Raw genomic sequence first — 15,680 nt, 5'->3', positions numbered from 1 at the left:
ATTCACTAGGGCTAAGTGTTACACAGTATGGTCTAGCAATCACAAAGTAAAATTGGATCATGTTAAATTTATCCCCAGAAGAATCTGATACCTTTAAATGTGTAATAATGACCTGTTACCTTTGCCTTTTTTTTTCTAAGAGAAGTAAGGTTGTCACTAAAGATCTCTTTGAAGTGGAAAACATCTTGAAGCAATATTTCTTTCCCTTTGTCTTGCTGTCAGTTTGAAATCCCATTTGGAAGTTAGATTCTCTCAAAAGAAAGCAGTTTGAGGGAGAATGTTAGGAATAGAGGATGAATGATATAAGGAGAGAATTGCAAAGGGAGGAGGGCCTCACAAGTGTGCCATTGTTACTAAGTGTTAGAAGAAGAAAATAGAAACCTTGGAGTTTCCAAAGAACTCTGAATTTGAAAAATGAATAAAACATTGCTTTTGAATTCCCTTTGTGTTCTACAACAAAGAGATAACAGATTCCTCATAAAGAAAAGATTTAAAGATTTGACAACTTCAGCAAAAATATACAAGGAAACAGAATTTACCACAAATAATAAATAAAATTAAGAATAAAAAACTCTACAGCATTTTCCATGCATGCTTAAAACTTGCTGAAATATTTCTTGCTGAGAAATGTGGCTTTTAAGTTAATAATTTTATAAATTTCTATGAGGAGTTCCTGAAGTAACTTATTCTATGCAAAGTGAAAATATATGCTTTGTTTAAAGGCGAAGTTTGATCCTAGAATTTTTTTTTTTAAGTTAAATAATCAATCAATGGTTTCCAGGACTATTTCTGGGCTAGAGTTCAAAGCCTTTTGCTATGGCCCCTGCTCACCTGTCTTCTCATAACCCAGAAAATCAAGAATAGAGAAACTAAACTACACCTTTTACTACAAGTAAAATGATACAATTTCTTACATTCATTTCTAGGCTGTCCATGCTAGAGCGTGTATGAATTGTTCAGATTATTAAAACCCTACCATCAAACTGCAAAGCTAGTCTAGCTATTCTCACCATAATTAAAATATTATTAACTACAAAACAAGAAAAAGGAAGTGACTAATACAGAAAGCAATAAAAGGAAAGTTAAAGGAGGGTGACAGATAAGGGGAGAAAGAAGAGGAAGAGAAAGAGGAGGACAACAAGTAGTGGTGAAATGTAATATACTGGTGCAGCTAAAACTATATGACAACTTAGCTTGATAGAAATTTTTATAAATAAAATTTTATTGAAATAACACTATCATCATAGCAGCCCTATTTATAATAGCCAGAAGCTGAAAAGAACCCAGATGTCCCTCAACAGAGGAATGGATACAGAAAATGTGTTATATTTACTCTATGGAATACTACTCAGCTATTAAAAACAATGAATTCATGAAATTATTAGGCAAGTGGGTGGAAATGGAGAATGTTATCCTGAGTGAGGTGACTCAATCACAAAGCACACACATGGTATGCACTCACTGATAAGCAGATATTAGCCTAGAAGCTCAGAATACCCAAGAAACAATTCAGATATCAAATGATGGCCATGAAGGAGAGGCCCCTGGTCCTGGAGAGGCTCAATGCAGCAGTGTAGGGAAATACAAGGACAGAGAATTAGGAGGGGGTTGATTGGGAAGCAGGGGGGTGGAAGAGGGCTTATGGGACTTTTGGAGCGGGAGATCTAGGAAAGAGGAAATAATTTGAAATGTAAATAAATTATATATCGAATAAAAAAGAAAAAATGACATTGCAACAGCAGTACTGCAGTTCACAATGCTAGCTGCACTTCAATAAATTTTAATTATAAAATTCCTAATTATCATTTAGAATATAATTTGAAAAATTCCAGTACACACAAGATAATTCACATGAAAAATTCACTGGTTTGCCATTATTTATGGAAATAATTACAATTTTATTTCTTCTTTAAAACTGAATTATGGTCCTGAGGACATGGTTCAGTGGGTTAATCACTTTCCTTGTAAGCATAGGTACCTGATTCCCAATATATAGGTCCCCAAAAGATGTGGAATCAAAGCATACATCTGCATCCCAGTGATCTTGTGGTGAAATAGGATAAGAAGAAAGGAAAGAAAGGCCTGATGTTCACTTGCCAGCAGGAGCACACAACAATGAGGCCCTTGTTCAGACAAATTAGAAAGTGAATGCAGGCAATTACAATATTTTCCTATTACCTTTCCCACTTTTAAACCTTCCTTTATACTGATACTTTTTTAAAAAATAAAATTCATGATGTAAACATAGATTAAAAACAATACATATGGTAATTGTGAACTGACAAAAACCCAGGAGCCCTCAACCCTACACAAAGAACTATAGACAAGTAAGGAATGCTGACAGCAAGAGAAATCATCTTCATCAGGGAAGAACACACAATAGATCATCCAATTTCAAATGGACAGTCCTGGAAACAAACATTTAAATAACATTATACACACTGGGCAAGTTGTTGTAATGTACTTAAGTCTATATATGTATATGTATATAAATAATTCACAACAATTAATGAAAATAGTGGTCATGAATCATTACTTTTAAAGATTTTTCAAAATTGCCTTTATATGTATATTATGTTCCCATTTTGCTTTATGTGCACTTCTTGCATGCAGGAGTACACAGAGCCCAGAAAAAAGGTATTAGATATACTGACACTGGAGTGACACATGGGTGTGGATACGAACTTGTGTACTAAGAAGTGAGCCTCAGTCTTCCACAAGAATATTAAGTGATATTAGCAGCTTTCCATCCCCAGTAATTTCTTTATTGGTAAGACATGCAAATCTTTGACATATAGAACATATAATTTTGAAACATCCATACATTGTAGAATGGCTGAAGGTATTTTCACATCATACTTCAATACCACCAAGTGGAATATCTTAGTCATATAGCAGACAAAAATTCTGAACATTACATTTCTATTAATTTCAAAATAAATAATTATATGAAATCCAGCATAGTAAAACCATGAACAGTTTTCTGCTTCTACATCCACTGTAGTTCCTCATAGAAAAAAATTAGTTTTATGTTTCAATATCTATAAATATGATGTAACAAAATTTTCGCATACAATCGTCTCTGCATGATACATGTTTATTGGTTTAGGCTTTGGGGTATAAGATCTCTACATAGCTGAGTAAGCTTAAAATGAACAAACAAACATATTTAAAAAGAGTCTCATCACTAAAGTTTTTGACAATAGATCTTAACTGTCATGTGCTTAATGACTGAGCATTTCACATGAAATGCTCTGGTTTGCAGAAGCATATCACAGGGGAGTACTATGTCTTGCAATAGTAAATCAATTGGTCTAGTATATACCTGTCTTCTTTAGTGCCAAAATAGTCTAAAATAATTTACACATTTCCCAAATGATTTATAAAAAGTGTTTTTGGAAAATAGCTTGTGCAATTGTGGTGTCCAGCAATTTACTTGATTTGTTAAAATGTTAAAGCAGGAAAAGTTGCCAGAGTAAGAAAATGTAGTGTCCACAATTGTAAACTTTGTAAACTCTTTTTCTGAGTTGGATATCCTCTGTATTACATTTTCACACTATTTTTGTCTTAAAAGCCCCAACATACAGTTTGATATCCTGCTTCTGATTAACAACTTCTTCTCCAAAATTACAGTGATAACAATCTAATAACTGAGGATTTAAAGAGTTTCTGAGGGATGAGGACATGCCTTAGAGGACTAATAGAGTAATGAGGACAGGAGTTTGTATCACAGTTCCCTTATAAGAAACCGAACACTTCACATACACCATGTACTTCCAGTTCCAAGGGATGCAGGGATTTTAATGTACCAATCACTATTTGAGCCCTCTGACATGTGTAGACATTCTTTGAGGTGCACATACACATGGGAATATCAATAAATAAGTAAATACATAGTTCATTTTCCTACATTTAACTGTCATGTTTTCTATCCTGTGGATGATCTTTCTGGGACCCAAAGTTCCTATCTCCCCCTCACCGCCTCTTTTTCTAATCCCCTTTTCTCACCTCTCCATCCATCTCCTTACTATTTCTTCTGTTGACCACCTACCCTCTTTTATTTGTAAGTCCCATCTAATAAAAATATTAATATGTTGCAATGAAATCATAAGAAGCCACATATTTAATTGTGAGATTTTTAGTTATTATATGCACTAACAGGAAATTTCTACAGTCACAAGAAGCAAGATGTTTGACAAAACTTCTAATTCATCACACTCTTATTGCAGTAAAATGATCCATTTACATTAGCTGTATAACATGGGTTAAAACTGTCTTCATGAAATAAAATATTCTTTTATAATTATCCTCATAATAAGAAACTGTCATGGTAAAAACTCAGCGATAATCTACTGGATGACTATCCACAGTAATGCAGAATCAACTAATTAAGCCTGATGGTAAAGGGAACCTTAATTGTTAATAAGAGAATTGTCTCAGTTGTTGTGGACCTCAATTTCAATGTCAATATATTATTACACTGCAAGACTCTAATAATGTTTTAAATTTGAGATGAATAATGCATATCTACCTGCTCTATTTCTCTCTCCCCATATAGTTCTATAGCTACAACTTTCATCTGTTTTCATGTGATCAAGAATTTTTGTCTTTCTATAGAGCTTCTGAAAAACCCTGTAGACAGAGGACAGTGAAAATAGTCTCATGTACTGAACTCATATCAACCCATGAACTGCTACTATAGGAGACAAAAATCAATCTTTTCTTCAGGATAGTTTCACATAAGGGATCTCACACACACACACACACACACACACACACACACAAACAAACAAACACTCAGAAACACATTATCAGGTAGACATATTTAGAAATATTTAAATTTCTATACTAGTCTCATAGAAACTGGAGACTCAATATTAATATAGAAATAGCAAAGATGAAGGGTGGGTAAAAATCCCTTCTTAGGATACTTTATGTGTGTTCTCAATCACCATAATTACATTATTTGCTATTTCAAAATGAAAATCTGCAAACTGAAGTGTAAATACTTTACTTTATATTTTGAGACTTCATTTAGACACTATGAGGTTGACTGGAGATTTCTGATGTGTATAAGCAATACATATTAAAAAAAAAAAACGGGTCTGACTATCAAAGCCTCAATACAATACTGATAACCCTTGTTTTAAAAACAAAAAATTGCTTTCTTTATATAATAATTCTAAGTCAGGATTATTGAGATGCTACATTACTCACAATTAATAATTTTTGATATTCAACAGGACTTCAAGTTCTTAAATCTCTTTAATTGTTTTCATTAATTCTAGATTAACTAAAAAGTCATTTTTCTTCATACCTTCACCATCTGCCATCATATTTCAGCCTGACTCATGTCTCTATCCACCACAGCACCATGACCCATATGATTTAAATTTCAATTAATTCTATTGTTTGTGTATATTTGTGCTTATGTAATGTTTATGTGCAATCGTGGGTGGTGGGCTCAACAATACTGAAGCAAGAGATCATCTCCAAAAATATTGTTCTCTTGCTCTCAACCACACTTAGTGAGACAGTGTTTCTAACTAAACTTTCTATGTACAGAGTAGTTAGTGTCCTGGCTGGCAATCTCCTGGGCTCCTCCTGTTTCTGTTTCACTGTTCCATAGCACAGGAGTTATAACTAGACATACAATTTCCTGCCCAGCTCTCTGTTATAAATCTGAAAGTAGGCTATCAAACTCATTGGTACTTTACTAAGTCATCTCTTTAGAATAAAATCTTTATTTCTCTTCATATTATTACATTTCATTCTGTCTTTTTATACTGTATGGAAAAGTCACAAATTTATCCATATCCTCTTTTAATCTTTAAGAGTTTCCTACAATGTGATTTGATCATTTTCACCTCTTCTTCAACTTATCTCAAATTCACATTATCTTCCCCAGCCTCCAATTTTGAACTTCCGCTGTTTACTTCTTCAAAACTAATGTTTCTTTCCCAAATTTTAGTGGTCTTCCATTGCAGCAGGTTTAACTAAGGAAGGAATTCAGCAGTACAGAACACTGTCTCTCTCTACCCCAGCAGCTACCAATTATCATTCTCTTCCTAGGTAGGAATAGCATTGTGCGCCAGTCACCTTTCTATGATCAGCTTGGTCTGGCTTTGCCTTGCACAGGTATGAGGCATTGCCAACATTATGAATTCACAGGTTCAACTGCCGGCACTTTCTAGATGTTTCCAGGTAGGTTTTTACCATGTAAAACCATCACACTTTTTACCCTTATATATATTTTCCCTTCTTCTTCAATGAGCCCTAAGAGTTGTGGAAGAGGATGCCCTAGTGTATATGCTATTCTTTGAGTAGACACTTTGGCCTCTTGACTGCAGCTTAACCAATGTTATTTGGTTCCTTTTCATGGACCATTTCTTTTATCTTCCAATAATTATTCCTGATAATTTCAATGGAAGTACAAAATTTGAGCATGAGGAAAACTTAAGCAGAACTTTTGTAGATTTTCATATATTTTTGATTTCCAGCACATCATTTCTTTATTTTTCTTAAACTTAACAGTGATCATTTACTAAATGAAGTAATAGTGTTACTCAAACAGTAGCAAAACTCATGATTGAAACATAAATAATAAGTAATATTCAGATTTTTAATAACATCACCAAGACTAAACATCAGACACTGAGATAATAGAGAAATTTAGTCACATTTTCTAGTATGTCTCAGGCAAATACTTTTCTAGGATAAACAATGTAGGAAAATTACATTTATTAATATAAATCTATATCTTTATTGAATAAATGTCATGATACTAATGAGAAGAATATTTAAAAAGTAAAAGGAAAGACAAAATTATAATTTTAAAAGTGAAAAATCATTTAAGTAGAGTGAAAGAAATTGCAAACATAATGAAATCACAAGAGACACTAAAATGTACTAAAAACAACAATAATTGGTATTAGAAATTCAATCAAATCTTCAAAAGAAAAGCTAGAAATAACAATATTTGCAATAGTTTGAACAAGACACAAAGTGATGTAGCCACTTTGGAAGTCACTAAGGAGAATCTTTCAAAAACTAAAATTAATTTTGCTATATGACTAAGATATTCCACTTGGTGGCATCTAAAATATGAGGTATACAATCACCCAGATAGATCTTGCTCAGTAATTTTTAAAAGTACCCTATTTGTTGTAGCTAAGTAATAGAAATTATCTAAATGTCCATCAACAAACAAATCGATCATAGATATGTATACATATATATTTGCATATGTGTATATGAGCTTTCTCATTTATGGCTCATAGCTCTAATATTTATATATAAGTGTATAAGAAAGTAGCCACACAAAGCAGGTGTTTTAGTTAGGGTTTTACTACTGTGTAGAGACATCACGACCAAGGCAACTCTGAAAAGAAAATCATTTAATTGGGACTCGCTTACAGTTTCAGATATTCAGTCCCTTTTTATCAAGGCAGGAATATAGGAGCATCCAGACAGGTATGGTGCAAGAGGAACTGAGAGTTGTACATCTTCATCTGAAGGCCTCTAGAAGACTGGATTCCAAGTAGCAAGAAAAAGGATACTAAAAGCAACATCCACAATGACACACTCCCTCCATCAACTCAACACCTGTTCCAACAAGGCCATATCTCCTAGCAGTGTCAAACTTTTGGCCATGCACAATCATACCATCACAACAGAGAACCCTAATGATATCAATGAGGGGATGAGGAGTATTGGTTTTGGGTTGGCAGGACACAGTTGATATGAAATTGAACCCAGAAAGATCAGAGGCCATCAATTGAAAGGATGGAGAGGGGACAATACAGAAGGGCAAGGAGTGACAAATAACACCAACGTTATTTGATAAAGCTTCAGGAAATATGAACACATAAATACATACATACATAATACATACATATGTAGTTATATGTTCAGATACTTGGTCTGACAATGCATCCATCAAGAGCCATAAACTATGTAAAAAATAGCAAACAAAGGAGACCTCTTTTTGTTAGATTCATCATGTTATTCAAAGCAACTCTCAAAAGAATATAGATTATTAATGTAGCTCTTGGTCACAATTTTTTTTCTCTCAAGCATGGAAGTTGAGCCACAATTGCTAAAGACAATAAAATTGTAACACAGAAGATTCAAGATACATCTGACTTGAAAACCTCTTTCCTGTGGTATATAGTTCTATTTTTCTGGAAACTATATGCAAGCTGCCAAGAGACAGAAGATCTTTAGCATCACTCTTCTTCAGTGACACCTTTGAACCACAATGATCAGTAGGGTAAGACATGGAAGAACTTGAACCACATGTTGGTGACAACCAACTGCTGTCTAATTTGATTTTAGGTCCACTCATTATGAAGAAAATCAAGGTTCATACTAAAACCAAGAGAGTTTTCAGGAGACATGGTCCTTAGAAAATGGTCTAATCATTGACTTAGTTAGATCACCATAATTTCTTAATACAGTATAAATTTTATTCTTGTACAGATAAGAGTAGGTATCACACCTTACTAGTGAAGCTTCTCATTGTTGCATATAAGGAACATCAAAAACAAACAAACAAATTCACTACAGACAAGCAAATAACAACAACAACAAACATACAACTGGACACAATGCAGAGATCAAGAGATCGTGGCAAGCTCAGACCCAAAAGATACATCTATATCACAGCTCCAGTCTCTGTGGTTCAGAAAACATTGTGAAAGAGTTATCAGATTTAAGAAACAGAATATCAGGTAACAGTAATTACTCTTAAATATATATATATATATATAACAAAAGCAGATGCACATATGTATGTGTATAAATCTAGACATATATTAATTTAAATTCAACATACACATATGTTAGTATCAAATAAAATAAAAGTTAAACAGTGGAAGTGGATAGGTACGGGAAGGCTTCTTGGGATGCCATCTAAAAGGATCTGAAGAAATATAAGGAAGGAGTATGCAGTTTAATTCTATCTCACTTAACATTAAAGGAGAGTGTATATATTGGGAGGGAATTGTGGTTAAAGAATATAGAATTGTTGAATATATTAAATATTCAAATAATTGAAAATTTCTAGAACAGACATGCAAATTTAAATCGGTTTATGATTGTTCAATTGAAAAAATGCCTTTAAACCATTAAAGAATGACATGTACCTATAGGTTATAATGGAAAAATAAAATGTCAATTAGAAATATCTATACATTCATTTTACATTTGTTCATGAACATAAACAGGAACAGTAGTTGAAAACACAAGTATAGACAGACAAATGTAATTAAGTATGTGATTAAATGCATAGGTGGTTAGTTGGTAGGTCAGGGCTGAGAGGGGAATATGAGGAGAAATAGCTAACATTAAAATCATTCTGAAAAACATCCTATGAAAAATTACCATTGCAAAAACTCCTCAAAATATAATCGTGTGTGTGTGTGTGTGTGTGTGTGTGTGTGTGTGTGTGTACTTAAATGGTGCTATACAATAATTGTGTAACAATGCTCCTATTAGACATCACAAGTTTAGCAAATAAAATCCCATTTGTCAGGAAAGTGGTATACCTTTTAGAATACTTAGGTAATTAATTCCTTAAGACTCAGGTTCTTGATTATTTCCATTGAACCAGAAATATCACATTGCTTTTCACTATTATGCAGAAATTGATGGTAAGATCCTATTGATGCTGACAATACATTCTTGAGAACTAAAACATGGAGAAATCAATGATACTGACTTGACCTTTCTTCTCTACTGTCTACCTTTCAAAATGCTTAAAGATGCCATGCATACAATCAGAGAAAGAAAGTAACTGTAGTGGTGAATTAGTTAATAGGCTTCCAGCAAGACATGGTCATCTCCTTTGCACAGACCCAGGCACTCTATATTTGGTAGTAAAAGACATACTTGTGTCAGATTAATTTTTAATATGCCTAACCAGCTCAATGGCTTGGCACATCTCAACCTCCCCATGGATAGTATGCACTTCTCTCCAGTATTCTTGAATTAATATTTGCTAACTCTATTTTATCTCTGATGCCACAGACACAGTCAGGGGAATGGATCCTGTGGCTACTTACCCTGATTCTGACATGTTGGTGGACCTTTTAGTCTGATCTTTCTGGTTCCCCACCATGGTGTTTCTGTCTGTTCTAAAAGTCTCCCTGGCAAGTGATTGGTTGTATGGCAATTCTTTATTACTGATCAACAACAGCTGGGATCAGGGACCCTCATCATTTGGAAGCAGGGCTTTTGGGAGCTAAACTAAGACAAAGCATGAGAAAAAAATACCCAACAAATAAATATCCATTCCCCCTGTTTAGAACAATGTGGCCTATAATTATAAATTTCTGATTACCTTTAAGGTCTGCTCAAGGATATATAATTCACATGTGGCATGATTATCTGAGAAAAGAACATGTGTTTCAACAAGCCAAAGATCAACTATTTTGAAGATTCTAAAAAGTATTAACTTGGTTCCTAAAGAATGATAATTGTATCTATATATTAGGGCATCTCCCACACCTCATTAAAGAAGGACCTTTTTTTGTTTTGTTTTGTTTAACTTCTACTTTTTTTTCAATAAATGGTAATTAACACAAAGACTCAAGGATGTATGGGAGTGTTTGTCCCTAAATAGGATCTCTATATCAGAGCCTCCTCCTAATGCTTAGAGATCATTGTAGAGGAATGGACTATAATAAGGAAACAGAGCTATGATGGTTGATATATGCTCAGCCTAGGAATTGGCAATATTAGAGTCTGTGGACCTGTTGAAGTAGATGTGCTATGGGTGTGGGCTATAAGACCCTCATCCTAACTGACTATAAGCGAGTATTCTGTTAAGAGCCTTCAGATGAAGATGTAGAACTGTCAAGCTCCTCCTGTGTTGTGGATGGGCTTGGTGCTGTTCTTGTGAACCAGTCCCCTAATGAATAAAGGAGCCAATCACTGGGCAAGTAAGTGGGACTTCTAGGATAGACAGGGGAAGAGAGGAAATGGGAGAAGATTACTTCCTATTGGAACTAGGACAGTAGAGGAATAAGATATCACTGCTAGAGTTTCCTAGTATCATGGTGGATCCACAAGGATCTGCCACTGGAGGGATCAGATTTTAATAAGGCTTACAAGATTTGGTTTTATTTGTTGTGCCCAGAGATTGAGTTACCATTGTTTCTGAACTAAGTTTGCACTACCTTTTAATTCAAGCCACAGCTCATCTGTGTTCAAGAGAGAACGGTATGGCGGCCAAGCATGTGTTTGCCTGAGGTGCTACACAAAGGCTGGGGGGGGGGATGTGAAACATGGGATTAGCATGGTAGTGACTAGCCACTTGGAATCTATCAAGCTGTGTGGAGAAGTTACAGAAAATCTAGGGCTGTGAATATCCATGAATCTCCATTTCCTGGCCACCAGGACAGAGATTTAGAGTTCCAAGAGTGAGAACATGCTGGGTCTACCTTTTAAAATATTTTACTCAACATTCCTGTACCATGCCTTCTTGGATGTTGGCATCTTCATGCTTTGATGATAATGGAGTGAACCTCTGAACATGTAAGCCATCCCCATCCAATTAAATGTTGTACTGCTAAGAGTTGCCTTGGTCATGTTTCCTGTTTACTGTAGGAAAACCCTAATTACTAACACAGAAGATGATACCAGGCACTAGGGTATTTCTGTGATAGGTCTTACTATGCTTTTGTTTGGAAGAGTGTGGATTTTGGGACTGTGAATTTGAAAAGTATTGGAATGTATTAAGTGGGCCTTATGGAAAACTTTGTTGCATTGGGTGATTTGAACTCTGCTGACCTAGCCCAAGAGGTTTCAATGGAGACCAATTTCAGTATATGTCCTAGAGACTGCTTTTCTGGTAATTTGGCAATGAATATGCCTGCTTTTTGCCTTTGTCTGAAGAGTCTGCCTGAGGCTAACATGGAGAGATTTATACACATTGCTTTATAATAGGAAGTCTCAAAAAAAATAAAAAATAAAAAACTGTTGTGAATTCTTTTGTGTAGTTACTAAAGTTCACTCTGTCTTTTTATTAAATATTTTCTTTATTTACATTTCAAATGTTATCACCTTTTTCCATTTCCCCTCCAAAATACCCAGAACACATTCTTCCCCCCCCCCCAAACCTCTGCTCAACAACCAACCCACTCCTGCTTCCCTGTCCTGGAATTCCCCTACACAGTGGCATCAAGCTTTCCCAGGACCAAGGGCCTCTCCTCTCATTGATATCCAACAAGGCTATCCACTGCTACATATAGGGCTGGAGCAATGGAACCTTCTATATGGACTCTTTGGATGGTAGTTTAGTCCCTGGGAGCTCTGGGGGTACTGGTTGGTTCATACTGTTGTTCCTCCTATGGGGCAGCAAAACCCTTCAGTCCCTTGAGTCCTTTCTCTAGTTTCTCCATGCAGTGCTTAGTGCAATGGATGGCTGAAAGAATCCCTCTCTGTATTTGTCAGGCATTGGAAAAGCCTCTCAGGAGACAGCTATATCAGGCTCCTGTCAGCAAGCACTTGTTGGCATCTACAATAGTGTTTGGGTTTGGTGACTGTGTATGGGATAAATCCCTAGATGGAGCCGTCTATGGATGGTCTTTCCTTCACTCTCTACTCCACACTTTGTCTCTGTATCTACTACCATGGGAGTTTTATTCCAACTTTTTTTTATTTATTTTTAAAGGTTCTTTATTTATTTGATATTCTTTATTTACATTTCAAATGATTTCTCCTTTCCTGAATTCCCCCTCCCCCAAAATTCCATAGGCCCTCTTCCCTCCTCCTGTTCCCCAATCAACTCCTTCTCATTTCCCTGTCCTGGTATTCCCCTATACTGCTACACTAAGCCTTTCCATGATCAGGGGCATCTCCTTCCTTCTTCTTGGGCATCATTTGATGTGAATTGTTTCTTGGGTATTCTGAGCTTCTGGGCTAATATCCGCTTATAAGTGAATGCATACCATGAGTATTCTTTTGTGATTGGGTCATCTCACTCAGGATGACATTATCCATTTGCCTAATAATTTCATTAATTCATTGTTTTTAATAGCTGACTAGTATTCAATTGTGTAACTATACCACACTTTCTGTATCCATTCCTCCACTGAGGGACATCTGGGTTCCTTTCAGCATCTGGCTATTATAAATAGGGCTGCTATGAACACAGTGGAGCATGTATCCTTATTAAATTCTGGGGAATCCTCTGCATATATGCCAAGGATTGAAATAGCTGGGTCCTCTGGTAATATTTCCAGAGTGGTTGTACCATCTTAAAATCCCACCAGCAGTGGAGGAGTGTTCCTCTTTCTCCACATCTGCACCAATACCTACTGTCTCCTGAGTTTTTAATCTTAGCTATTCTGACTGGTGTGAGGTGAAATCTCAGGGCTGTTATGATTTGCATTTCCCTAATGATTAATGATGTGGAACATTTCTTAAGGTGCTTCTCAGCCATTCAAAATCCTTCAGGAGAAAATTCTTTGTTTATCTCTGTACCCCATTTTAATAGGGTTATTTGGCTCTTTAGAGTCTACTTTCTTGAGTTATTTGTATATATTGGATATTAGCCCTCTGTCAGATATAGGGTTGGTGAAGATCTTTTCCCAATTTCTTGGTTGCCATTTTGGGTTTTTTTTGACAGTGTCCTTTGCCTTACAGAAACTTTGTAATTTTATGAGGTCCCATTTGTCAATTCTTGATCTTAGAGCATAAGCTATCATTGTTCTGTTCAGAAAATTTTCCTCTGTGCCCATGTGCTCAAGGCTCTTTCCCCGTTTGTTATCTATTAGTTTCAGTGTATCTGATTTTAAATGGAGGTCCTTGATCAACTTGGACATGAGCTTAGTACATGGAGAAAACAATGGAACAATTTGCATACTTCTGCATGTTGACCTCCAGTTGAACCAGCACCATCTGTTGAAAAGGCTATCTTTTTTCCATTGGATGGTTTTAGCTCCTTTGTCAAAGATCAAGTGACAATAGGTGTGTGGGTTAATTTTTGTGTCTTCAATTTAGTTCCATTGATCTACTTGCCTTTCAGCGTACCAATACCATGCAGTTTTTAACACTATTGCTCTGTAGTTCTCCTGGAGATATGAGATACTGATGCCTACAGAAGTTCTTTTACTGTTGAACATAGATTTAGCTATCCTGTTTTGTTTTGTTTTGTTTTGTTTTGTTTTTTTATTCCAGATGAATTTGAGAATTGCTCTTTCTAACTCTATGCAGAACTGAGTTGGGATATTGATGGGGATTGCATTGAATCTGTATATTGCTTTTTGGCAAAATGGCCATTTTTAATCCTGCCAATCCATGAGCATGGAAGATTTTTCCATTTTCTGAGGTCTTTGATTTCTTTCCTTAGATACTTGAAGTTCCTGTCATACAGATTTTCACTTGTTTGGTTAGAGTCTCTCCAAGATACTTTATATTAATTGTGGCTACTGTGAAGGGTGTCATTTTCCTAATTTCTTTCTCAACCTGTGTAGCCTTTGAGTATAGGAAGGCTACTGATTTTCTTGAGTTAATTTTATATTCAGCCACTTTGCTGAAGTTGTTTTTATCACCTGTAGGAGTTCTTTGGTGGAGTTTTTTGGGATGCTTAAATATACTATCATATCATCTGCAAATAGCGATATTTTGACTTCTTCCCAGGGGAAAGGCAAGCACAAGCCAAATTTTGCCAATCATGAGGGTTCATGCAATATTGGTGGAGATGTTCAAGCATGGAAATAACATAGGCAGCACTAGTGCCATAGGCACGAACCCCTTCTGCTAATCTCTGCATGATCGATCTTCCAATCTAAAGGCTCATGATGACGGTTTTCCTGCTAGTCTTGGAAAACAGGAAATCAACCCTGGGTGCTCAACTCTTTCCAAACTTCTGGGCACAGACTACGTCCTCCAGATGCTGTAGGTGGCTGAGGAGCATACGGGGGAGGACAAGGTGATCCTGGGGCCGAGGGCTGGACTTTCAGCTTCATGGACTCCATTTCCTCCACTAACTTTTCCAGCTCATCATCCTCAGAACTATCAGAGCTGTCACCCTTCTCTGACTTTACTGAACACTCCTCTTTGACTCGCTCAAGAGCTGCACTTTTTTTTTCAGTCTCAGCTATACACTCCCCTTCTCGATCTACAAGGCAAGAACAAACGAGCTTTCATATCAATTGCATACCTGGATATACAATTCCTTGCTCCCTAGCAAAATCTATATCCTTTCCCAACTTATCCCAGCTAGGGAGAGTCAAATGTTCTGAGACATCAAACCAGGGAGCAACTTCATCCACAGCCCAAAGAAATTTCTGCAATGTAGATTCTTTCAATTCTAACCCTTTTGTTTCTAACAGGCTCTTAAGCGCTGCAAGCAAAGATCTATTAGAAGATATGTTATCCATAATGAGTTATAGTCCAAACCTGGAACGTTATTGTCTCTTAACCCGAGAACTTCAACTTGTCCCACTTACCGGGGAAATTACCAGCTAGCTGCCCTGACTGCGACGAGTTCTGAGATCCCTGTACGGGCCGCCACTTGTCACTACCAAATCCATCCAGCCGAATAAGGGAGACGACACAGGCACCATTTTAGATTGGCCGCCATGCCTGCTCCCCACACTAAATCTTGTTAAGTCCCATGGGGTATAAGAAACTTCAAACTCTTTGAAGGTTTACTGTAAACTACAAGTGAC

General features: G+C 36.1%; 1 pseudogene; it reads right to left on the bottom strand.

Moving 5' to 3' along the window:
• Window positions 1-14,779, bottom strand: part of LOC127697763 (transmembrane protein 64-like) — a 52,948-nt pseudogene extending 38,169 nt beyond the window's left edge.
• Window positions 14,780-15,680: the final 901 nt, after the last annotated feature.

The sequence above is a fragment of the Apodemus sylvaticus genome, chromosome 12 (assembly GCF_947179515.1).
Source record: "Apodemus sylvaticus chromosome 12, mApoSyl1.1, whole genome shotgun sequence".
Classification (NCBI taxonomy): Eukaryota; Metazoa; Chordata; class Mammalia; order Rodentia; family Muridae; genus Apodemus; species Apodemus sylvaticus.
This window is presented reverse-complemented; position numbering and strand designations above follow the sequence as displayed.